Source organism: Pan paniscus, chromosome 13 (assembly GCF_029289425.2).
Source record: "Pan paniscus chromosome 13, NHGRI_mPanPan1-v2.0_pri, whole genome shotgun sequence".
NCBI lineage: Eukaryota > Metazoa > Chordata > Mammalia > Primates > Hominidae > Pan > Pan paniscus.
In genome coordinates, this window is record NC_073262.2 from 54,896,677 (window position 1) to 54,921,024 (window position 24,348).

The 24,348-nt window shown below is 39.0% G+C and overlaps 1 long non-coding RNA gene across 1 annotated transcript in view; it reads left to right on the forward strand.

Moving 5' to 3' along the window:
- LOC117979387 (uncharacterized) overlaps positions 1-14,175 on the forward strand; it is a 50,477-nt gene extending 36,302 nt beyond the window's left edge. The window contains exon 4 of the long non-coding RNA XR_004670170.3: positions 12,859-14,175. This is a non-coding gene — a long non-coding RNA (uncharacterized LOC117979387). The remainder of the gene's footprint in view (positions 1-12,858) is intronic.
- Positions 14,176-24,348: the final 10,173 nt, after the last annotated feature.

Sequence of the window (24,348 nt, forward strand, 5' to 3'; positions counted from 1 at the left end):
GCCTCCCGAGTAGCTGGGACTACAGGCGCCCGCTACCACGCCCGGCTAATTTTTTGTATTTTTAGTAGAGACGGGGTTTCACCGTGTTAGCCAGGATGGTCTCGATCTCCTGACCTCGTGATCCGCCCGCCTCGGCCTCCCAAAGTGCTGGGATTACAGGCGGGAGCCACCGCGCCCGGCCAATTCTCAGTTCTATTCCATTGATCTCTATGTCTGTCCTTATGCCAGCATCACACTTTTTTTGGGGGGGTCTTACTCTGTCACCCAGGCTGGAGTGCAGTGGTGTAATCTCAGCTCACTGCAACCTCCATCTCCTGGGTTCAAGCAATTCTCCCACCTCAGCCTCCTGAGTAGCTAGGACTACAGGTGCATACCACCATGACCACCTAATTTTTGTATTTTTTGGTAGAGGTGGGTTTCACCATGTTGGCCAGGCTGGTCACAAACTCCTGACCTCAAGTGATCCGCCCCCCTCAGACTCCCAAAGTGTTAGGGTTACAGGAGTGAGCTACCATGCCTGGCCGCACGTTGTCTTGATTACTGTTGCTTTGTAGTAAGTTTTGAAATTGGGAAGTCCCCCAACTTTGTTCTTCTTAAAAGATTGTTCCAGCTATTCTGGGTCCCTTGAGTTTCCATATAAATTTTAGGGTCAGTTTGTTAATTTCCACAAAGATGCCAGCTGGATGCTGAGAGTAATTGCATTAAATCTGTAGATCGGTTTGGAGATTATTGCCATTTTTCTTAGTCCTGTTTAGTGTTGCTATCACTGAATGCTGGGTAACTTGAAAAGAGATTTATTTGGCTTATGATTCTGGTGGATGAAAAGTTCAAGATTTGGCAACTGCATCTGGTGAGGGCCTCATGCTGCTTCAACTCATGGTAGGAAACAGAAGGGGCATAGGTATGTGCAAAGAGATCATGTGGCAAGAGACGAAGCAAAAGATAAACGGAGGAAGCCAGACTCTTTTTAACAACCTGCTTTCCTAGGAACCATTCCATTCCTGGGAGAGTGAGAATTCACTCATTCTTATGAGAGGGCATTAATCTATTCATGAGGGATCTTCCCCTGTGACCCAAACACCTCCACTAGGTCCTGCCTGCCAACACTGCACACTGGAAATCAAATTTAAACTTGAGTTTTGTCAGGATTGCCACATCCAAAGCGTAGCACCATCTTAACAATATTAAATCTCCTGATCCGTGAATATGGGTTGTTTTTCCACTCACTTAAATCTTCTTTAATTAATTTCAACAGTTTTGTAGGTTTCAGAATTTAAGTTTTTCACTTCTTTCATTAAATTCATTCCTAAGTATGTTATTATTTTCAATGCTATTATGATGGGATTGTTTTCTTAATTTCATTTTCAGATTGCTTACTGCAAGTTAGAAGAAATACAATTGATTTTTGCATATCGATCTTACATTCTGCAAACTTGCTGAACTCATTTATTAAGTCCAATAGTTTTTTAGTGAAAATTTTAGGACTTTCTATATACAATATCTTGTTATCTGAGAATAGATTTAGTTTTACTTCTTTTCCAATCTGCCCCGGCTGGAATCTCTAGTACAATGTTGAATAAAAGTGGCAAGAGTGGATATCCTTGCCTTGTTGCTAATCTTATGGTAAAATCATCTAGTCTTTTACCATTAAATACAATGCTAGCTGTGGATATTTCTTTTGGTTTTTTTTTTTTTTTTTTGAGGCGGGGTCTTGCTCTGTGGCCCAGGTTGGAGTGCAGTGGCACCATCTTGGCTCACTGCAACCTCCGCCTCCCAGTTTCAAGCTATTCTTATGCCTCAGCCTCCCAAGTAGCTGGGATTACAGGGTGGGGGCCACCACATCTGGCTAATTTTTTTGTATTTTTCATAGAGACGGGGTTTCGCTGTGTTGTCCAGGATGGTCTTGAACTCCTGACCTCATGTGATCCACCTGCCTCCACCTCCTAAAGTGCTGGGATTACAGGCATGAGCCATTGTCCTCAGCCAGCTGTGGATTTTTCACTGATGCCCTTTGTGAGGTTAAGGAAGTTCCCTTCGGCTTGGTGCAGTGGCTCACGCCTGTAATCCTAGTACTTTGGGAGGCCAAGGTAAAAAGATTGCTTGAGCCCAGGAGTTTGAGACCAACCTGGGCAACAAAGTGAGACCTTGTCTCTACAAATAATACAAAAGTTATCTGGGCATGGTGGCATGTGCCTATGGTCCCAGTTACTCAGGAGGCTGAGGCAGGAGGATTGCTTGAGCCCAAGCAGTCAAGGCTGCAGTGAGTTATGATTGTGCCACTGCACTCCAGCTTGGGTGACACAGTGAGACCCCATCTCAAAAAAAAAAAAAAAAAAAAGGTTTTCTTCTATTCCCAGTTTATTAGGTTGTTTTTTTAAAATCAAAAAAGGTTTTCTTCTATTCCCAGTTTATTAGGTTGTTTTTTTAAAATCATGAAATGGTGTTGAATTTGATAAATATTATTTCTGTATTTATTGAGATGACAATTTTTTCCTCTTTATTCTATTTATATGGTATATTACATTGGCTAATTTTCATATGTTGAACCAACCTTATATTCCTGGGATAAATTCCACTTGGTCGTGGTATATAATCCTTTTTATATGCTGCTGAATACAGTTTTCTAGTTTTTACTGAAGATTTTTTCTCTTTATTTATAAGGGATATTGGAAAGTATATTATAATTTTATATGTATAGGCCCAATGACATATTTTATACATACACTTTACATATACACATACAATTAAATATGTATTTATGCATTTTATGTATGTTTATGGGCACAACTATATAATTGCTTTTAAATCTGTTAGGTGAAGAATTTAGAAGAAAAGAACGTGTTTAATGTTTTGTGGTTTTCTCTGAATTTCCTACTGAGAATTCAGAAAAATATTCAGATATATTTTCTTTTAGATTACTATGATTTAATTATTTCCACCTTTTTTATTTTAAAGAGACAGGGTCTCACTCTGTCACCCAGGCTGGAGAGCAGTAGCACAATCCTAGCTCATGGCAGCCTCAAATTCCTGGGCTCAATTGATTCTCCCCCCAGCCTCCCAAAGTGCTAGGATTACAGGTTTGAGCCACCATGCCTGGCCAATTATTTCCACCATTAACTCTGATCCCCAGAATTCATTTTAATGTTTTGTCAAAAGTAATGAATTTTTTTTCAAATTGCTAAGCAACTATCCCAGATAATTCTTCCTTTTCCCTCTTTCATCATGTAATAAAGTACATGTAAAAAGGTGTGTGTCTCCATCATATTGTTGGTGGTACATATCTGATGTTTTCTTCCTTATTTCCTTTAAAGAACTGCTCCTTCATTTTCCACCAAATTCTGGTGTAGTTGCCAATCATTTTGCCACCACCAGGACTGGTTGTAGGGATGCACATATGATAGTTTGGTCCAAGTGATAGGTATAGGACACAAGCAAGGCTAAGAACACTTCTCTGTGATTAAATGTATACTTTTTCAGAAAACAAGGAGTTCTCTCTAAGATTGTTAACTTGAACAGTGTCATTCTTATTTCCTGTAAAATAGTAGCTGTATTGGAGGTTTGATCAGACTGAGGTTCTATATTTTTTAGGTAGGCTTCTTCTGTTAGTTCATGATGGATGTAAATGGTGATATATTAGTTTTATCATTCCTTTGTCATATATTAGCTTGAATATTTCTTTAAAGAGAAACTTCCTTCCACCGATTGTGGTATAATTACAATGTGCAAATCAAGAATCAATTTAGGCTTTAATTTTATGAGGCAAACACCTAGGGAGAGTCTATCCATTGCTAGAGGCCAATTTTAGCCTAAAGGATGCCTGTCAAACATATAGAGACACTGCAGAATACCCAATTTCACAGTGATCATGAGAACTGACATTCCACTTCCAATTTATTCATTCTAGAGCAGAATCAAAGTCCCTGATTGGCCCTCAGTTGGCTTACATTCCTGAATAATTGGGAGTTTGCAGAAAAAAGTATTAGATTGAGGATAAGGTGATGGTTAGCAATCTCCAAAACTTCTGTATTTATCTTTAGCTGACTACATCTGAAATGCCTAACTCCCAGATCAACTTCTACAACCAGTAATTAGGAACCAAGTAATTTGGACCAGCTCTTCTGAGGACAACCTGAAAGGCTGGACAAATGCCCAAACCAAACCAAACTTTAAAAATTTTGCTTGAAGACATCAAAGATCAAATAAAATAAGACTTTTAGGGCAATATTTGAGAGAAGTGGAAAATCCAGAAAGGTAAGCTTGTCTCTTTTTTTTTTTTTGAGATGGAATCTCGCTGTGTCTCCCAGGATGGAGTGCAGTGGTGCGATCTCGGCTCACTGCAAGCTCACCTCCCAGCTTCACGCCATTCTCCTGCCTCAGCCTCCCAAGTAGCTGGGACTACAGGCACCCGCCACCATGCCCGGCTAATGTTTTGGATTTCTAGTAGAGACATGTTAGCCAGGATGGTCTCGATCTCCTGACCTCATGATCCGCCCACATCGGCCTCCCAAAGTGCTAGGATTACAGGCTTGAGCCACCGCACCTGGCCAGCTTGTCTCTTTTTACAGTGACTTTTCCCCCAGGGACATTTGCTAATTAGAGAAGAGAAGCCAAGAGTCTGATGAGTGCTTTCAATAACCTCATGGAGTTAGGATAGTAAAAGTTGAAGTCTAAGACCTGCAAGTAGCAGAGTAGCTATGGTAAACCTATGAACCCCAAAAGGCTGAGCCATGGAAACACTGGTGAACAGGAAATAGATTAGTTCTCACAGGAACTAGTTTTACGTAGTCCCAATCTGCAGAATGTGATTGTTTATTCATAGTTGCTAGCGTCTCACAGCTTGCCTGAAGGTAAATAAATACACTATGCAGTAAGATGATTTGTTTTTTGTTTTTGTTTTTTTTTTTGAGACGGAGTTGTGTTCTGTTGTCCAGGCTGGAGTGCAGTGACGCAATCTTGGCTTACTGCAACCTCCAGCTCCTGGGTTCAGGCGATTCTCCTGCCTCAGCTTCCCGAGTAGCTGGGATTACTCACATGCCACCATGCCCAGCTAATTTTTGTATTTTTAGTAGAGATGGGGTTTCGCCATGTTGGCCAGGCTGGTCTCCAGCTCCTGACCTCAAGTGATCCGCCTGCCTCACCTCCCAAAGTGCTGGGATTACGCCTGAGCCACCGCGCCCAGCCACAGTATGGTGGTATTATCCTAGACATCAAATTATTTTTATAAACATTTTCAGATACAATGTCCAGTATACAATAAAAGAACCAGGTACCCAAGGAGACATGACAATACAATTGAGAACCAGCAGAAACAATAAACAACAGAAACAGACTCTCAAGGTTTATTAGAGTTATCATAAATAGACTTTTTTTATTTTTTATTTTTTGAGACAGAGTCTTGCTTGGTTCACTGCAACGTCCACCTCCCAGGCTCAAGTGATTCTTGTGCCTCAGCTTCCCGAATAACTGGGATTACAGGTGTGCACCACCATGCCTGGCTAATTTTCATATTTTTAGTACAGATGGGGTTTTGCCATGTTGGCCAGGCTGATCTCTAACTCCTGGCCTCAAGTGATCCGCCTGCCTTGGCCTCCCAAAGTGCTGGGATTACAGTCATGAGCCACAATGCCCTGCCAGAAATGGATTTTAGAATAAGTATGTTTACCATGCTCAAGAAGGTAAAAAGACACGATTGGTAGCTTTGGGAGCTATAGAAAATAAAAGACTTGAAAATCTTACCAAATATAATCCTATAAATGAAAAGTGAATAATTAAAATTAAAACTTAGATTCGACATATTACATAAAAGAAACTACTGAGAATGAAGCACAAAAAGACAAAAGGATGGAAAATATAGGGCAAATGGTTAAGAGTGATAAAGGATAACATAGGTATAGATGAAGTCCCAGAAGAAGAGGAGAGAGACTGAGGGTTAGTATCTGAATAGATAATAGCTGAGAATTGTCCCAAAACTGATGAAAAATAAGTTAAAAATTCAAGAATCTCTAAAAGCTCTAAACAGGATAAATCAAAAAAAAATCTACCCTTAGGCCCATCACAGTAAAATTTATAAACATATAAGTAGAAAATATTAAAAATCAAGTGGGATGAGGAGAAGCAGCCAGAGGGAAAAATAGATTACCTTCAAAGGAGCAATAATTACATTAAGAGCCAACAGCTAACCTCCCAACAGAAACAGTAGAAGCCCGAAGACAATGGTAATGAAGGCAGTTAAAAAAATAATAATGACCAAGTAGAAATCTGTATGCAGTCAAAGTATTCTTCAAGAATGAAGGGGAAATAAAGACATTTCAGACAAATAAAAACTGGGAGAATTAGTAACTTGCACATCTACATTAAAGGGAATACCACAGAGGTTTTTTGTTGTTGTTGTTTTAAGAGAGGGTCTCAGTGTGTCTTCCAGGCTAGAGTGCAGTTGTGTGATCATAGCTCACTGCAGCTTCCAGCTCCTGGGTTCAAGTGATCCTCCTGCCTCAGCTTCCTTTGCAGCTGGGACTACAGGCACTCACCACCGAGCCTGACTGATTTTTAAGTTTTTTGTAGAGACAGAATCTTACTATGTTGCCCAGGCTGGTCTCAGACCCCTGGCCCCAAGTGATTCTCCTGCCTTGCCTCCCAAACTGCTGGAATTACCAAAGGCATGAGCCACTGTGCCTGTCCCAGGATATTCTGTAGGTAGAAAAAGAATGATCCCAATTGGAGTGAAAGCAGTAAAATTAAAACATTTGGATAAATCTAAATGAGTATTTCCTGCACAAACAGTAATAATAATGACATTCAGTCTTTAAAATATGGAAAAATACAGAACAATAGTATATTAGGAGAAAGATAAATATTGTTAAAGTGTTCAAAGGTTCTAACACTTTCTGGAAAAAGGGTAAACATATTAATAAACATCAGATTTTGTTAAATCACAAATGCCTGTTATAATAATTATGGTAACCACTAAAAACATAATAAAATAGCAAATACTTTTTTAGTTAATCATGGGTCAAGAATAGGGAGATTAGGTTTATCTAATAACTAGAAATATGATTAAGCAAGAGAAATTTTAATGAAAAATACATATTTCAGAAGACACGAACTCATTTTAGGTAATCAAAATCTTGAATAACTGGCACTTATTTAGCATTCTACTTTTCATTTATGGCTATTTCACCTTTTCATTATAATTTCTGAGAAGTCAACTGTTTCCCAAAAGATTTGTTTAAAAATATCTAACTTCATGCATTTTATTCGCAACCAAAAATAAAATGGAATTAAACATGTGCAAAGTAACTGAATGCCAAGTAACCAGTTATGCAGCCAGCTCATTTACACTGAATTAGTAATTTGTTCAAACAGTCTGCAATTTATGTTAATTAAAGAAAGATTATCTTATGTTATACATTTACATAATGACATAAATGTCTCATTCTTCTTTGTAAATGTTATTATTATCTTAAGTTTTCATTTTTCGCACTATTAGCCTCTTAGAGTAATCCATCTAACGTCATTTTCATTATACATTTGCTGGCATTGTAGTTGGGAGAATATTCAACTTAAAAATTAAATAAGTACTAAAAACACATAGGATTCCCTTGGCTTCAACAATATGTGTGATATTCTGCATAAAATTACAGTCATCCTTCGGTATTCATGGGGAATGGGTTCCAGGACCTCCCACAGATACCAAAATCTGCTGATGCTCAAGTCCCTTATGTAAAATGGTGTAGTATTTGGAATAACCTATGCACGTCCTCTCATATACTTTAAATCATCTCTAGGTTACTTATAATACCTAATTCAATGTAAACACCATGTAAATGGTTGCTATACTCTGTTGTTTAGGAAATAATGACAAGAAATAAAGTCTGTACATGGTCAGCACAGATGCAATTAAAATAAAAATTTCCATCCACAGTTGGTTGAATTCACACATTCAGAACCTAGAGACATGGAGGGCAGACTGTATATATTAAAGATTAGACATCCACTGTGATATATTTAGTTTTAAAATATAAATAGGCTGTTATGCTTTCTAAAGTTTTATATCTTTTTAGTGTAATTTTGTTTTTATAAAATCTTCCTAATAGAAAAATTTTTTTTTTGACAGGGCATCACTTTGTCACCCAGGCTGGAATGCAATGGCGCAATCTTGGCTCACTGCAACCTCTGCCTCCTGGGCTTAAGTTATCCTCCCACCTCAGCCTTCTGAGTAGCTGGGAGTACAAGGGGGTGCCACTGTCACTGGCTAATTTTTTGTATTTTTAGTACAGATGGAGTTTCACCATGTTGCCCAGGTTGGAATTGTAATCTTAATAGTAAAATATTTGTGAAGTATGTTGCATTCTTTTTTCCCTATATTGCAGAGAGTAAACATTGACTTGTGTATTAATCAGTGTTTTCCAAAGAAACAGAACCAACAGGATATATATAGATTGAAAGGTAGATATACAGGTTGAATATCCCTTACTTGAAATGCTTGGGAACACAAGTGTCTCAGATTTTTTCTGATTTTGGAACATTTACATATACATAATGTGATATCTTGGGGATGAAACCCAAGTCTAAACATAAAATTCATTTATGTTTCATAAAGACCTTATACACATCACCTAAAGGTAATTTTCTACAATATTTTAAATAATTTTATGTAATATTTTGACTGTGTTTTGACTGTGACTTGTCACATGAGGTCAGGTGTGAATTTTCCACTTGTGGTGTCATGTGAACACTCAAAAAATGTCAGATTTTGGAACATTTTGGATTTCAGATTTTCAGATTAGGGATGCTTAACCTGTATTAGAGGAGATTTATTTGGGGAATTGGCTCATGCAATTATGGAGGCGGAGAAGCCCCACAATCTGCCATGTGCAAGCTGGAGAACCAGGAAAGCCAGTGGTGTAATTCCATCTGAGTTTAAATGAGAACCAGGAGCTCCAAGAGAAGATGGATGTCCCAGCTCAAGAAGAGAGAGCAAATGTGTCCTTCCTCCACCGTTGTGTTCCACTTGGCCCTAGGTGGTTTGGATAATACCTCACCACACCGGGCAAGGCAGATCTTCCTTATTCAGTCTATAGATTCAAATTCTGGAAACACCCTCACAGACACATCTAGAAATAAATAATAATGTTGTTTTTTGAGACAGAGTCCCGCTCTGTCGCCCAGACTGGAGTGCAGTGGTGTGATCTCAGCTCACTGCAACCTCTGCCTCCCAGGTTCAAGCGATTCTCTTGCCTCAGCCTCCCGATTACAGGCCTGAGCCTCCCTGCCTCAGCTGGGATTACAGGCGCATGCCACCACGCCCGACTAATTTTTTTGTATATTTAGTAGAGAGGGGTTTTCGCCATGTTGGCCAGGCTGGTCTCAAACTCCTGACCTTAGGTGATCCGCCTGCCTCGGCCTCCCAAAGTGCTGGGATTACAGGCAGGAGCCACCATGCCTGGCCGCAGGATAAATGTTTTATCAGCTATCCGGATATCACTTAACCCAGTCAGGTGGACACATAACACAGCTTGGTTATTTTCATTTGTTCTGAATCCGTGTCTAGCCAGTTAATTTTATGCATATAGTTGGAGGCCTCAATCATTAGCTAGGATGATCTGAGGGAAATGGGACATTTTACTGATAGTCTAGACTGCATATATTCACCAGATAATTGTCAACTCTCTGAAATAGGTAGACCTAAATTTCAGTTTGATCTTGATTTCAGTTTGACTTGCTTTTGTCAACTCAATTTACTTCTCTAGGCTTTTTAGTTTTCCTCTTTGCAAATTGTCCTTGCCTATAATGAGTAATTTGGTCTCTTGTTGAAAAGGATTTTGGTGACTCCAACGTATTATTCTTCTTCTTCATTGGAATACTCATATCTAAAAGTTTTGGCTGAAAAAGAGCCCAAGTGTTTCCCTGAGCATATTAAGAGCCTCCCCACAAATTCAGGCCTCAACATAAAGCATATGCAGAGCCCAGCAGCCTCTCAAAATAGTTGAGTGAGCCTGTGAAGTTTGTCGTCTTATTGTTCATTGTTTCCTGAGCGTGTCTGTAAGAGGCTGCTTTTCCAGCATTCCCTGCTAACATTTCTTTCTGCTGTCATGGCATCTTTCCACCCAGCATTTTGTTTATTGTGAGTCAGAAAAGCATCTACAATAGAGAACTTAGTTTATCCCACTAGAAACTTCAGGCCAAGAGCTGAAGTGCCAAGGAAATTCTGGAATGAGCAAAGCCTAGACATGAGTAGCTGCTAAACAACGTCAATGTATATTTTATTATGTCCAAAGACTTAGGTGACTTCTACCTGCGCAATCAAGGAGTCAGGCTCTGCACAAGAGTGAAACTTGCAGAACCAAGAAGTAAACTAAATGCTAAAAATAGATTAATTCAAATAATACCACTAGATTAGGAACATATGTAAATCACTAAAATTTGAGTTTTATAGTCACTGTCAAAAGAATTTTTAATAGTAAAAACTGTTGAATTTTTCTCGATGAAAAAGAGAGGGCCAGGTCAATAAAGGTCACTGCAACAGCACTGTAAATAAAATAAATAAAGAAAAAAGCACCATAGGCATTAGGTCTAGGAAAAGGTCAAATCTGTCCTATGAGCGTGTAGGGGATTAAAAAAAAAACCAAAAAGAATTCCAAAAGTGAGACTTTCGAAAGTGCCAGGATAAGAAATATTGTACATACGTTTGAAGGATTAGGTCACAAAAGTGCTCTAATAGTGAGAATGGAGAAGAAAAAAGGGTTTGAGGAAATAGAAAACAGAATCAATGGACAGTATATAAAAAGAGAAAGGCTGGGTATGGTAGTTCATGCCTGTAATTCCAGCACTTTGGGAGGCCAAGGTGGGAGCATCACTTGAACCCAGGAGTTTGAGACCAGCCTGGGAAACATAGTGAGACTTTGTCTGTAAATTTTTTTTTTTTTAATTAGCCAGGCATGGCGGCACGTGTCTGTAGTCCCAGCTACTTGGAAAGCTGAGGTAGGAGGATTACTTGAGCCGCAGGCTGCAGTGACCGTGATCACACTACTGCATTGCAGCCTAGGCGATAGGGTGAGATCCTGTCTCAAATTAAATAAATAAGTAAATAATAAAAAGAGAAAGATATGAAGAGAGAAAGGACAAAAAAAGAGATTTAAACACACATAAGTATACTGACGAGAAGTGTACATTCTTAGTGATTTTGCAGTGCTTTGGCTGCTGTGATTTACAAGATGCCTTGAACAATGATCATATCCTGGAATTTCACCTTCTATAATGTCTGTTTATGGAAGGAGTTTGCTAAGTAAGCATGCAGGGTCCGCTTGGAGCATACTAACAAAGATATCATGATTTCTCAAAGTTAAAGTCCTTGAAAGATTAAGCCATAGCCGGGAGACACTTGTGTCTGCCAGAAACAAAGATGATGGGCTCCCTTGCTGGGATTACTATCCTAATTATCAGAGAACCATTGTTTCTTTCTGCTCCTGGGCATCAAATATGCTGACCCCCCTCAACTTCAAATAACCTCCCACCAATACTGAGAGCATTCTCTGGCTCCTACTTGCCTTCTCCAAAACCAAAGGCACTTGGCTGTCATCCAGTTCTTAGTATTACAGTCCTTGGCACATTTCCATCAGCACTGAACTTTAAAACACACGCGCGCACACACACATACACAGGCAATTCAAAAGTTCAGTTCACAATTTTTTTGCATTAAAAAAAGAGAAGTCCTCAGTATTTTTTTTAATGATCTCTTACCACTGAGATATCTTATAGGAAAAGCCTTCTTATGATGGAGTTTTTAAAAATGGAAATTTTAAAGTAGTATCTTTGTGAGAGATCAAAAAACAACTCACTTTCAGGCAAACTGTGTTACTACAGAATTGGAGACTATAAGCACTACTGTCAGCCAAATTTCTTCTGAAATAGACCTTTATCTTAAAATTCTATAAAATTTAAATTTATACAAGCGGTACATGTACTTATTTGCCTTGGCTTTAAATGGGACCTACCTTCATCTTTCTTCTTTCAAGCTAAATAACCTCCTTAATGAAAAAGAGATATGATTCTAGATATTTGTCTATTGGGAATAGAATTGCATCCACAGTTGGGATATTTGCATTTTATACTTTTGATACTTTATTTACCACCCACTTTGTTTTCCCTCCTCTTAATACAGCTGTGTTCCCTCCACACCCAAATATGGCCTGAGTCCTGATTCACAAGAATAAACTAACTTCATTACGGCTGTTGTCTGGCCAACTCTTTCCTCCTCCACCAGGCTCTTTCCTTTCCAGGGACCCTGGGTCATGGCTGAAGCAGTGAGGAATAGTAAAAAGAGTGCTGGAAATCCGGAGCCTCAGATTTTAGTCTACTGATGAGACTGACTGGCTGTGTTTTCCAGTTAAGCTTGGTCACATCTGTGGGCCTCAGCTTTCTCAGCCATAGAATCATGAGGTTAGACTACTTATTATCTAACATGTCTTCCCTTTCTAAATTCAGTGATTTTAATATTGCTTTCTAGTTCCACTGTTTCTAGAAGAGGGGGGAAATAGTCCAAAAATCTGAAAGATGCCTTTCTGAACAGAGACTATGTAGCAAGAGACCTCTGTAATTAATTCATTATTCAACAAATGTTTGTTGAACACCGACTGTCCTCCTGGCACTATGCTAACTAGGCATTGAATGTTAATTGCACTTACTGTTGTTCATTCTCAAACTGTTATTTTTATTGAGGTAAAATTCATATAACATAAAATTACCATTTTGAAGTAAACAATTCAGTGCATTTTGTACATTCACAATGTTGTACATACCCACCTCTATCTGTTTTCAGTTTTTAATATTTAAAATTTTTTTTTTTTTTTTTTTTTTTAGATGGAGTCTTACTCTGTCGGCTCACTGCAACCTCCACCGCCGGAGTTAAATTGATTCTCCTGCCTCAGCCTCCCGAGTAGTTGGGATTACAGGTGACTGACACCATGCCTGGCTAATCTTTGTATTTTTAGTAGAGACAGAGTTTCACCATATTGGCCAGGCTGGTCTTGAATTGCTGACCTTGGGATGTCCCCGCCTCGGCCTCCCAAAGTGCCAGGATTACAGGCCTGAGCCACTGCACCCAGCCAATATTTTATTTTTTCTTGCGATGGAGTCTCACTCTATCACCCAGGCGGGAGTGCAGTGGCGTGATCTTGGCTCACTGCAACCTTTGCCTCCTGGGCTCAAATGATCCTCTATCCTCAGCCTCCTGAGTAGCTGGGACTACAGGCGTATGCCGTCATGTTTGGCTAACTGGCTAACACCACCTCTATCTGGTTCCAAAACATTTTCACCACTCTAAAAGGAAATCCCATACTTGCTAAGCCATCAATTCCCATTCTCCCCTCTCTCTGCCCCTGCTAACCACAAATATGCTTTCTGTCTCTGTTATGGGTATTTCATGTAGATGGATCCATATGATATGTGACCTTTTTTGTCTTTCTTCTTTCTCTTAACACAATGTTTTGAGAGTCATCCATATTGTAGCATGTTTCAGTAACTTTCTTCCTTTTTATGGCTGAATAATATTCCATGATATGTCTATATTACAATCTGTTTATCCATTCTTCTATTGATAAGACATCTGGCTGTTTCCACTTTTTTGCTATTGTGAATAGTGCTGCTGTGAACTTGTGTGTACACCAAACTCTTTTTAATATCTAGTCAAATATGGCTCAAATATAGTTTATGGCCAGAATGCTTATAAATACTTTTGGAAGCAGTTAACTATCTTCCTGAGCTGGATTCAATCAAGACCACTACACTGTTGTCTAATCTCTGACTTCGTTTATGTCTTTGTTTCTAGTTTTACTACTCAATAAATTGAGAAAGTATATAGAGTATCTCCTAATCCTTGCTGTGTTCCTGTAACCATATAAGTATAAAACTAAAATCTGACAAAGTCTTTATAGTCAATGTCACATTCAGTCACTTAAGGAACCATTAACATCAGAAAGAGAAAAGACCGTGTTTTACAAAATGTTTCCAACTGATCAATTACTTACTGGGAAGAAAAGTAGGGTGAAAGTGCCAGGCTATTCAGATCAGTTAGGGTAACAAAGATGTAAATATTTTTCTTCTTTGAATTGCAATGGTGGGGATCATTTCTCTTCTTCAGTATGTAATAATATAATAAAAACTGTTTTTTCCACATTATTTTTGTTGTTGTGTCCAGCAGCCCTGTTGCAAAATCACTCTAAAGGTTGGTATAATTTTCAGAAAAAGCTTCATGCCAATTCCTGCTGCTCAATATCTAAGACATTTGTGATTCTATTCCAGTTTCTTTGCTTATCCATCCTAAATTATCTGTGTACTGCTTCCATTCTTAGGTTCATTGGCTCAATGTACATTTGCAAGAACTACAGTGGTTGGCCAAAACCAGTTGTCACATTAACACACATATATACACACACACATATTCAGTGTTCTCTTTTCTATTGTCTTCATCAGTCTAAAGATTTTGGCTTCATGTGGTTTGCTACTTTAGAACAATTTCTTTTAAATAACTCTGAGTAAATTCTGACTTGGACTAGGTGCAGGCTTAAAAATGATAAAGAGAAATTTTGCAAACTGACAAAGAGGATTGCCTTTGTGAGTCACTAAGACCTTTCTACTTTTCTAAAATAATAGACTCCATTATTTCTAGTATAGTACAATTCGCTGCTCTGGGTAGTGTAAATTCTTTTTTCTTTTTTAAAATTATTATTATTATTATTATTTGAGACAGTGTCTTGCTTCGTTGCCCATGCTGGAGTGCAGTGGTGTGATCTCAGCTCACTGCAACCTCCTCTTCCTGGGTTCAAATGATTCTCGTGCCTCAGCCTCCTGAGTAGCTGGGATTACAGGTGCATGCCACCATCCCCGGCTAATTTCTCTATTTTTAGTAGAGACAGGGTTTCGCCGTGTTTCCCAGGCTGGTTTCAAACTCCAGAGCTCAAGCGATATGCTCGTCTTGGCCTCCCAAAGTGTTGGGATTACAGGCATGAGCCACCATTCCCAGTCTAGTGTTAATTCTTTCAGTCCAATCATAAATGCGTGCTTTTTACTTACACAAAGTGCTGCAGCTGCGACTCTCACTCAGTGGGGAAAAACAGTTAAATTAGTTCTTTGAATTGAGTTCAATTAAGACTTTATCTCAGATAGACAAAAACGGAATGATCATCTACGTATTAAATAGAGTCCAAGATCACTTAAGTTCATAGTAAATTGCCAGCATACGGAGCTTTATATGGTATTTGTGCTTGTGAGAAGCCATGTACTCATGTAATTTTGAAATACTGAATCATCTTAAGTATACTAGGGTATCTCAATAACTGCAGAAATGTCATCCTGATATCTCTTATAAAGCAAAGAATCATCAAGAAATGTAAATTATTTCTTATTTGATCGGTTTTGCAAAGTTGAATTTTCACACTGGGTTTGTTTCAAAAGTGAAGTACTAATATCTTAAGTAAAACACATATGAGTTAGATGTCTTAAGAACTTGCTGCTGTAAGTGTGGTCTGAGGACCAGCTTCATCAGGACATGTTTGTTAGAAACGCGGGACCTCAGGCACTCCCCCACACCCCTGCTCCACCCACGCCAGAGCTACTGAATCAGAATCTGCATTAAGAAATATCAGGTGAGGCTGGGCCGGATGGCTCACGCCTGTAATCCCAGCACTTTGGGAGGCCCAGGTGGGTGGATCACTTGAGCCCAGGAGTTCGAGACTAGCCTGGCCAACATAGTGAAACCCTGTCTCTACAAAACACACAAAAATTACCTGGGCATGGTGGTGGGCACCAGTACTTCCAGCTACTCATGATGTTAGACAGGAGAATTGCTTGAACCTAGGAGATGGAGGTTGCAGTGAGTCGAGATCATGCCACTGCACTCCAGCCTGGGTGGCAGAGAGAGACTCTGTCTCAAGGAAAAAAAGAAAAAGAAAAAAGATGAAAGTTTGGGGGCATACCTGCCGATGGTAACAAAAAAGACAATATAGTTCTATAATACTTTACTGTTTCAGATTGTTTTCCCTTGCTTGTTCTTATGGTGATGAGGTAATGAGGCTGGGGGAGACAGAAAGAAGCAGGAAGAGCCTCTGAGAGGGGAGGGTTTGAGCCTGGCCGAAGAGACACAGTGAAAATTTGAAGAAACCTTTCCTTGGGATTCTGTCCAGGAGAGCTCTTTGGGGTGTTTGCCCAGCTTGGGAGCAACTGTGAACATAAGTCTGCATTCACAAAGGAAAGTGCTATCCCCAAGGTGCAATCCTATAAGACTTTGATCTTCATATTTAAGCCACCACTCTCTTAATTGACTTAGGACAGTGAAATTCCTTAAGAGAATATCTGTCTTTTCAAACAGAGGAATGAATATTTCAGAGTCTTTTAGTCCCTTTTTACTGTTTCTTCCTGGGTTACCCTAGAGAAAGGCTTTCTAAAAAAAAAAAAAAGGAATTTTAAATGCTGGAATGGGTCACAAGGAAGGTTGTGAAATCAACATAACTGAAATATTTAAAAATAAAATAGCATCCAAGGCCTTTGAGATGGTTAGATAGACACTGTCTAAAAGCAGAATGACAGACCAAAACAGTGTTTAAGTACCTCCGCCCAGCAACTCACATAGATAAACGCAATGTTTATGTTTAAAATGAGGCTTTAGCGTCGAGTTCCTAAACATTCTACAGTTTCACGAAAGTGTCTTTCAAATTTTGTATTTGAATTAGTAGTTTGGTTTGCAAGAGCTACAGTGTAAGAACACTTAATAAAACAAGTATATTTGTACATTCAAGATGATTCTTATTAGAAATCAAGATTTCCTTTTATGTCTTTTTAAAAATCCAATTACTCTTTGTGTGTTTTTTATGTGTTTTAGGATTATAAATATAATTTATTTCTAAAGTATGAGTGTCATATGACAGAGAAGGATGGAATCTTAATGAATTATACATAAATAAGGGAAAATATTCTTAAATTTCTTTGCCGTTTAAGTTCTTTCTTACATTCATTTGTTTCAGGTTGTAGATGCTTTAATTTACCTATGGAAAGAGACTCAAGTTAATAAGTTACTCTTAAATTACAAAGTATGCAAATTTAGCAGACTTTGATCAAGGCTGTTTTATACGTTTTATAAACTTGATCCACTTTATGAGACTAAAAACAACTTATTATGGAAAACATATTTTTTACATATGTCAAATGCCTTCCTATAACTTTAAGAATATTCTGTAATGCATTCAGTCTGGTGGAGGTTTTTTTGTTTGTTTTTTTTTGAAGTGGGTTCTTGCTATGTTACCCAGGCTGGTCTTAAATACCTGTGCTCAACCCATCCTCCCATCTTAGCCTCCCAAATAACAGGGACTACAGGAGTGCACCATTGAGCCAAGCTTCGTCCTGATTTTTTGAATCAAATTAATTAAAATAGCAAACAACAATATACAATTAATGACATTGCTATTTATTAAAATTAAATGTAAGGTGATTAAGTGTTAAAAGAAACGTCTTAGGCCAGGCATGGTGGCTCATGCCTGCATCCCAGCACTTTGGGAGGCTGAGGTGGGCAGATCACCTGAGGTCAGGAGTTCGAGACCAGCTTGGCCAATATGGTGAAACCCCGTCTCCCTACTAAAAATACAAAAATTAGCCAGTTGTGGTGCCAGACACCTGTAATCCCAGCTACTCAGGAGGCTGAGGCAGGAGAATCACTTGAACCTGAGAAGCGGAGGTTGCAGTGAGCCAAGATCGTGCCATTGCACTCCAGCCTGGGTGACAAAAAAACAAACAAACAAACAAAAACAACTTCTTAAGATATCTTGCATGTCATATCTCCTAAAATTTTATAGTGTGTATTTGATAACATATTTAGAAAATGGTAAGAACTTTAGTGGCTAAAAATATTAAAATAGATGAGGTGATTCTATTTTTGTATGAGTAAGCAAATGTTGAGAATTCTGTTTGATAATATATACACTAATCAATTTATAATTCCATATATAACTATGTAGATATATATGTATAAAGATTTTTTAAAAACAGTCTCAGTTTGCACATGATGTTGACATACTACAGTCCCCGACAGGGAAGAGTAAATATTATTTTTATATATATATACAAAATGTCAATATATAGTATATATTTGTATGTATATTCGTCCTCCCCAAAACATACAGATACACACACCACAAATCTGCCAAAGTAAAGAAAAATTAATAGGCCCATGAATCCTGGACTATTTTTCAACAATACTTGCTTTAAAATAGAACTCATTCATCAATTAAAAAATTAAAACAAAACTATTAATCCAAGAAGTGCTCAGTGAGCATAAATCCCTGTTAACTATGTACAAAATGTGGGAATTCAAATTAGATGTAAAAGTATTTATTAAGGAAGGCTACCACTTTGAGTAGGTCTAGCATTTGACTTAAAATCATAAACTAATTATTTTGTATATCAAAAGAGTTCCAATTAGTGAATGTGCCAGTTGAACTTTCTTGGCCTGTTGTGACATTATCCATTTGCCTGACATCTTTCTGAAAGCCGTTATTTTATTCATTCAGCTCTTATATTGGGCTAGGTTCTTATACACTGTTTTTGCTCCACAAAATAAAAGGGACATTTAGCACATGACCGGTCTTTGTTTCTTAATTTGAGGCACAAAGAAATTTAGTGTCTATAATCTCACCATTTAGATTTCACCCCTCTCTGTCCTCCTCTCATCATTTAGCAGTATTCTCAAGAAGAACCCACTGTTAAAAAATTTGGTGCATACAAATTCTTTTCCATTTTCTCCATTTACACAGCTAATCAATCTATATATACAATTTCTACAAAAATGGATCAGGCTATCCATACTGATCTGTGACACGCTTTTCCCCCTTATACATCTGAACATCTTTCTATATCATCATACATAGATTTCCTCACTTTCAATGACTGCATAGCATCCCACTATGTGGCTGTATTGTAATTTACGCAGGCATCCTCCATTGATATTTAAATTGTTTTAGGTAGATTTATTTTTTCTTTTTCCTTTTTCTTTTTCTTTTTTTTTGGACACGGTATTGCTCTGTCACCCAAGCTGGAGTGCAGTGGCCCGATCACAGGTCACTGCATCCTCAGCTTCCCAGGCTCAAGCGATTCTCCCATCTCAGCCTCCTTAGTAGCTGGGACTACAGGCATGCACTACCATGCCCAGCTAATTTTGTATTTTTTATAGAGATGGGGTTTCACCACATTGCCCAGTTGGTTTGGAACTCCTGGGCTTAAGCAATCCTTCCGCCTCAGCCCCCCAAAATGCTGGGATTACAGTTTGTGAGCCACCACACCCGGCCTTTTTTTTTTTTTTTTCTTTCACGCTACTGACAACACTGTTTGAGGGAGCATTATGTGGCTTTATGTGTTTGTGGTAACATTTATATAAGACAGATTCCTCCAGAGACAAGTTCTTGCTAAGGTCACCATGATCAGCATGTTAAAGCCAATGGGACATTTCTTATCTTTAACACATACTTGACCATCCTCTCTGTTCCTAGGAATCCTCTGCTTTTCCTCATACCATTTTTGCTGCTGCTTCTCAGTCTACTTTGCTCCCACCTCTTCCACAATGCAACTTCCTCCAGTTTTGCCTCAGCACTCTTCTCTTTGCATATTATATTCTAACTCTAGACAACCTCATCAATGCCTGAGGCTTCAGTTACCATGTAAACTAGAATGGCACATATATTTGTATCTTCATCCTAGACTGATATGCTTTGGTTGTGTCCCCACCCAACTCTCATCTTGAATTGTAGCTCCCATAATCTGCATGTGCCATGAGAGGGACCTCATGGGAGGTAATTGAATTGTGGGGGTGGGTTTTTCCCATGCTGTTCTCATGATAGTGAATAAGTCTCAAGAGATCTGATGGTTTTATAAAGGGCAGTTCTACACATGCTGTCTTGCCCACTGCCATGGAAGATGTGCCTTTGCTTCTCCTTCACCTTCTGCCATGATTGTGAGGCCTTCTTAGCCATGTGGAAATGTGAGTCCATAAAATCTCTTTTTCTTTATAAATTACCCAGTCTCAGGTATGTCTTTATTAGCAGCATGAGAACAGACTAATACATACACAAAGACTCTGGATTCCACAACCATGAAGAGTGAAACACATCTGTTAACTTTTAAAATTACTTTTGATTTATTTTTCCACTCCATACCTCTCTTCATGACCCCTGACCCATAAATCCTCCTGCCACAAACTCATTATATCTAAAACTAAACTCATAATACCATCAAACCCAGTCCTCCTCAGCATTTCTATCTTAGTCAGTGGTACTGCCATTCAAACAGTTGTACAAGCAGAAATAAATACCCTTATAAAATTAATCACCTAGCATAGTTTTACCCCCTAAATATTTCTTTTTTTTTTTTTTTTTTTTTTTTTGAGATGGAGTCTTGCTCTGTCGCCCAGGCTGGAGTGCAGTGGTGTGATCTTGGCTCACTGCAAGCTCCGCCTCCCAGGTTCACACCATTCTCCTGCCTCAGCCTCCCGAGTAGCTGGGACTAGAGGCGCCTGCCACCATGCCTGGCTAATTTTTTTTTTTGTATTTTTAGTAGAGACAGGGTTTCACCCTGTTAGCCAGGATGGTCTTGATCTCGTGACCTCGTGATCCTCCCGCCTCGGCCTCCCAAAGTGCTGGGATTACAGGCATGAGCCAGGGCGCCTGGCACCCCTAAATATTTCTTTGGTCCATCCACTTTCCCCATCTCCACTGCTACCCAACTAAGTCATGCTGTTACCATCACTCACCATTGTAATATCTCCCTAGTTGAGCTCTGTCACTCACTCTTATCTACTCTAATAGAGTTTCCATCTATAGCCAGATTGACTTTCCCACCTTACTTTCTGCTTTTCAGCCACACCAGCTTTCTTTCAATTCCTCCAATGTTCTCCCACGCTCCCTCCATCTGCAGAACATCATTGTTTACTTCAAGTAATATCAATGAAAATACAGGCAAGGCTTCTGTTCTGAATGGTGCTTACTTCTAGTGGAGCAGGAGAAGACATACAAAAGACAAACACAAAAATATGCAAGACAAGTATCAGATAGTGATCACTGTAAATTACTATGCTGAGAATATATTGAAGCTGATATAAGAGAAAATGATTGGCTGGGCGCGGTGGCTCACGCCTGTAATCCCAGCACTTTGGGAGGCCAATGCTGGCGGATCACGAGGTCAGGAGATTGAGACCATCCTGGCTAACACGGTGAAACCCTGTCTCTACTAAAAATACAAAAAATTAGCCGGGCGTGGTGGCAGGCGCCTGTAATCCCAGCTACTTGGGAGGCTGAGGCAGGAGAATGGTGTGAACCCGGGAGGCGGAGCTTGCAGTGAGCCGAGATCGCGCCACTGCACTCAAGCCTGGGCGACAGAGTGAGACTATGTCTCAAAAAAAAAAAAAAAAAAGGAAAATGATTAACTGGCTCCTTATTAAGTTGGCAGAGGTGGGATTTCTTATAATTTGTTATAATATCTTATGAAAAAGTAGCCAGCCATGCAGAGATGATGGGGAAGAGCATTCAGACAAAGGGAACAGAAAATGCAGACTCTCATATGGGAATAAGCTTGGCTTGCTGGACCTGTGTAATAGGTGGATGTGGTGAGATCGAGGAAATGCTTCTATATGCTGTTCTTTCTGTCTGGAATGTATGTTTCCCCTCCTTTACACCCACTTTACTCCTACACTTTTCCCTTTTGCTCTGCTTATTCCTACTCATTCTTTGATCGCACTTCCACAGGGAATTCTTTCCTGACTCTGCAGACTTGATCAGTCCCCTCATGTGCATGTATTATGCATTTTCCTTCATAAAATACATCACAATTGTAGTTTAGTAACATCAGTCTCTTTGGTGATTTGATTCGTTTTTCTATCTCCTTCATGAAAACTTGCTCCATGAGGGTCTGGACCAATCTCCTTGCTCAATATGGTTTTTCTGGTTTTTAACTTGATAAGTATTTGTTAAAGTGGGATTGTTAGGTCAAAGGTATGTGCCTTTTAAATTTCAATAGATATTGCCAAATTACTTTCTCCCAAATGTGTACTGCTTTACATTTCCATTAATCATTTATGAAAACACTCATTTCCTCTCATTCCCACCAGTCCTGTACATTGGCATTCTGTTTGATTTCACCACTTTAGTAAATCGTCATTTGCATTTTTTCTTCTTGAGCACCTACATTTTGGAAAAATTTAATTATATTAGCTCAGGTTCATACCAGACATTTTAGGCCTAAATTAAATGTGTTTATTTGGGGAATGCTTTCCTCCTATCTAACTCTCCAGTTTGCATGTGACATACTGAATGCTCCTTGTTTGGAAATTTCTGTGCTGTAAACTATATGCTACTTTGGCAGTCATGCTCAATACAGCTAGGAGAGGTTAGGTGCCAGTGAAAGACAGGTGGGTTCTGGGCATCCAAATGAGAAGGATGCAACAAATTAAAGGGAGAATCAGAGAAAGGGATGAGTCAGAGTTAGGAATGAGCAGAGTCTTGTAAGACTGGAGCCAAGGTAGGATCTGATGGTATAAAAGATCTTGAGCAAAGTGTTCCGGAGATCTTGATAGCACCTTAAGAACTTTGTAGGGCCCTTATTTCTTCAGTGGCTAGGAGAATGTAGAGCACAGACATAAGATGGAATTAGAAAGAGAAAGTAGAATTGTTGGGCAGTAAGACAATATAGAACCCAGATCTGAAAAGCTTGGATTGAGGAAATTGGGCAAGTAAATCTAATACCAAGGACCACTAAGGTCTTGCCCATTTGGACAAACTTGGACCTAGATCTTCATAAATGTACCCTAGTAGACCCTCAGTCTTGAATAAGGTGGTGTTCTTGCAAAGAAATAGTACATTCTCTTTTAAGAAGGGACCTGGGAGGCATTGGGGGAAGGGTTCTGTTTTTAGCATCTTAGCCCATGAGTACAAAGCCATAGGGCCGTGGGTGGTGACAGTAGGAGATGTCAGCAAAGGTAGTCATTGCTGGGGACTTGGGCATAAGGCATGCACAATCATGGTTGTACTTATGGTCATAAGAAATAGAGATCTCAGATGCTGGAAAAGGAACCCAGAGCTGCAACAGTAGTAATTGAGTCTCTAGAACCCTAGGCTGGTAATGAACTTAATAATATTAAGTCCTAACAGACTGGGGGCAGGGAAGAAGTAGAGGGGGGCAGGATTTTTTTTTTTTAATTTGCTTAAGAACCGAGACAAGGCCTAAGCAAATTGTGGACCAATCTACAGAAAGCTGAGGGATGAAGGCAGAGAGAAATGAGGTGGAGTCTAACAATGGCCAAGCCTGGAGATTCATCACAGTCTGCCCCAATGTTTTCTATCACCTCAGCCTTCACTATGGGCTGGAGCAATTTTATAATTAATTTTTGCAGGATGTAACAGTTTCTTGTGCTGAGCTATGTATATGAAGAAATGATCTCCTTAGGAACATTCAGTCCTAGAATTCTGAAATGGGGTGAATGCTGAAAAGGGGTAAAATGGGGCCCTCGAGTACTGAGGGTGTATGAAGTTTGGTTAGTCCTTTCATTTCCCCATTGTCTGGTGAATATTTCAGTATACAGTTTCTAGTGCATTGTCCAGGCTGGTTTTCAATGCTTCATTTAATATGGATTTATTTTCCCTGGCAGAAGATACCTTACTATTAAATAAGTCTCACTACTAGGAAGTCAGATAGGCTCCCTACATTTTCCCATTTTGTTTCACTTCATTACTTGTAACTCATAATAGTAAATAATTCCTCTCCCAGCATGGTACTTTGAAATAAGCACTATCGTATTTTGACAAAGCTCGGTAAGATTTTCTATTGTGTTCCAGTCCCATATTTTACGTACAATCTCTCCTGGTTCCAATTATTACAACCAATTTGAGTCAGCATAACATACTTCAGCCCTCACTATCTGTTCTACCTAGATGAATGTTTGTAAATGTCTCACCTTTAGAATATAATAAAAAGCCCTTTGAATATCTTTGGAATTATTGGTGTTGTAAATGAGGAAAAACATCTGTATTTAACATGTTTTTATGCATGTTCAGAAATGGGAGAGTTCTAGTGAATTTTGACTCTTTAAAAAAATGCCAACAGCAATAACAACAATAAAAATTTTTTAAACATGCTCCCAGAAAATTAATTGGCCTGGCTGTCTTTTTTTTTTTTTTTTTTTTTTTTGGAGTGCAGTGGTACAATCTCAGCTCACTGCAGGGTTCAAGTGATTCTTGTGCCTCGGCCTTCTGAGTAGTTGGCACTACAGGCATGTACCACCATGCCCTGCTAATTTTTATATTTTTAGTAGAGACACAGTTT